Here is a 2,977-nt window from a genome sequence, read left to right as displayed (position 1 = left end):
GATACTTTTAATGCTACAAAAGCTTTTCATTACAGCTCTAAACTTTTTTTTTTTTTTTTTTTTTTTTGGACGTAATATTTTGAAGCCCCCAAAGTAGACAGGATCATGTTTGGGTAATCACAAAAGCCTTAATTGTAATTATTGAACTGTTAAATAAACGTTAAAATAAACGGTCTGTTGTGGTGAAGAAGGAGCTGAGCTGTAAGGCAAAGCTCTCGATTTACCGGTCAATCTACGTTCCTACTCTCACCTATGGTCATGAGCTTTGGATCATGACCGAAAGGACAAGATCTCGGATACAAGCGGCCGAAATGAGTTTCCTTCGAAGGGTGGCAGGGCGCACTCTAATGGATAGGGTGAGGAGCTCTGACACCCGGGAGTAGCTCGGAGTAGAGTCGCTGCTCCTCCACATCGAGAGAAGTCAGCTGAGGTGGCTCCGGCATCTGTTTCGGATGCCTCCTGGACGCCTACCTAGGGAGGTGTTCCAGGCATGTCCCACCGGGAGGCAGCCTCAGGGAAGACCCAGGACGCACTGGAGGGACTATGTCTCTCGGCTGGCCTGGGAACGCCTCAGGATCCCCCCGGAGGAGCTGGAGGAAGTGTCTGGGGATAGGAAAGTCTGGGGTTCTCTCCTAAGACTGCTGCCCCCGTGACCCGGCCCCGGAAAAGTGGCAGAAGATGAATGTATGAATAAATAAATGTTATACTTTTCATAAAAAAAAAAAAAAAAAACGTATTTTAAAGTCGCTTGTATATTATAGCAATTATTACCAATTACTTGGTATGTTTTTGCTCCATTAACGATTGTAGATCCAAAACAAGGCATGGAGGAATTGTCGTTTTGCAACAAGCAACATTGAAATTCATGAATACATCTATTATTTTGGACAGATTAGCTGAATAAGGGATTCAGTCAAAAATAAAGTCAAAGGTTGCGTCGTAATATGCATATTTTCATCCTAAACTCAGTGACCACATTATTAAGCACATCTTGCTAGCAGTGTTGGGGAAAATTACATTGAAAATTAATAGAGTATATTACAGTGAAGTTATGCGTATTTAACTTGATAAAACAACCTGAATACGTAACTTGTGTTGCTTGTAGTCTGGGATAATACTTGATAAATGGACAAATTAATATCGCAACTGCTTTTTCCACAGAACCCAGATTTTCTCTTGACTCTTTTTTTGTTCTTTAAAAAAGCGAGAGCTTAACATGCTGCAATTTGAGAAAACAATTGCAAGTACACAAATTAGCAGCAATTTGAGAAAAGATCTCCATCCGTCTGACAACATATGTGCTGCAAATCCCTTAATGCATACACATTAAAAAAATGCGCTGCAATTTTTTTTACAAGGCAAGCACATTACGAAAACTCCTGCATTTTCTCACAGTGCTTGCAAAAAGAACAGAACACAACAAGAATGTTTCAATAAAACCCTCAAGTGTGTCAGACTTTTTTTTTGCCATGACTATTGCTCAGTGAAGCTGTAGGTGATCTTTGAAAGGTGAGTTATTTTGTTGTTTATCCAGATTCCCTGGGCGAGGCAGTGGCGCAGTAGGTAGTGCTGTTACCTCACAGCAAGAAGGTCGCTGGTTCGAGCCTCGGCTGGTGTTTCTGTGTGGAGTTTGCATGTTCTCCTTGCATTCACGTGGGTTTCCTCCGGGTGCTCCGGTTTACCCCACAAGTCCGAAAAAAACCTGGTACAGGTAAATTCGGTAAGCTAAAATTGTCCATAGTGTATGTGTGTGAATAAGGCTGTATGGATGTTTCCAGTGATGGGTTGCATCATGAAGGGCATCTGCTGCGTAAAACATATGCTGGATAAGATAGCGGTTCATTTGGCAGTGGCGACCCTTAATTAATAAAGGGACTAAGCCGAAATGAATAAGAATGAAAAGGGGGCATGATAAGTCCTCTAAGATAACATGCACAAATAAGAGACTGAAAAATCCCTACCCTACAAAAATACATCGACTGACAGTTTTATCTACTAGTTTCTTTGAGTCCACTCGGCACTTCATGAACTATACTTTTTCTACTCTAGCAGACTCTGTATCAGCTGGTGAGTTTATGTATGTTTCCAGATGTGGCATCCCTCTTTTACTAGATTTTTCTTTCTTTATGTGTGTGTGAGAGAGTGTGTGTTTGTCAGATCTGGGTGAGCTGGCTGAGCACACAGCTGGCTTTAATATATCTTTATGATCTCCTGTCTTAAGACATAAGCACAGAGAGCCTTAATTCTTCAGTACATGTGCTCACAGGTTGCACACTTCCTTTGATGAAAAAACACCATCAGATTACTTATCGCTAAACAAAAACATCACTTAACCCTCTAATTTCACCTCTTAGTGTAGAAGAGACCTGTATTTAACACAACAACAGCTTTTTAACCACTCATTCTCGCTTCATCATGCCCTTTCATGATGTTCTCTGGGACACATACAATTATAGTAAGAGCTATGCGTGTAATCTTAGGTTTGGTTTTGGATGTTACTTTATTTACAGGGTGTATATGATTTCCATTTTGACACTATGTTGTTTGGAAACTTCTTATCAGATGATTCTCTACATAGCTTTACTGTGCTGTGCTGAAATTGTAATGTAAAAAAAAAAGAAAATTAAAAGTACGGATTCAGAGTTATAAGCCAGCAAGTGTAATACACATAATCCAACAACATGTGGTTTAAGGGCCCATTTGCGTTCAGTTCCACCCAGTAGTCAGCTGTTAAAGCAATTATCCCACAGTCCGGTCTAAATCATTCAAACCGAGAGAGCACATGGGACAGAATCATTTCCTCTTTCCTGAAATAACCAAACACGCTGCAAAATAAAGCGAAAGCTTGTTTTTGCTGCAGAACAACAGTAGAAATGGGTCATTTAGTGACTACTCGTTTCACAGCTCAGACCTCTATTTCCTGTTCCATTTGACAGCTCAAGTGGCACTGAAATGAAGCACCTAAATCTGTGTTGAA

The sequence above is a fragment of the Danio rerio genome, chromosome 8 (genome assembly GCF_049306965.1).
Source record: "Danio rerio strain Tuebingen ecotype United States chromosome 8, GRCz12tu, whole genome shotgun sequence".
Taxonomy (NCBI): Eukaryota; Metazoa; Chordata; class Actinopteri; order Cypriniformes; family Danionidae; genus Danio; species Danio rerio.
Note: the sequence above shows the minus strand (reverse complement) of the source record.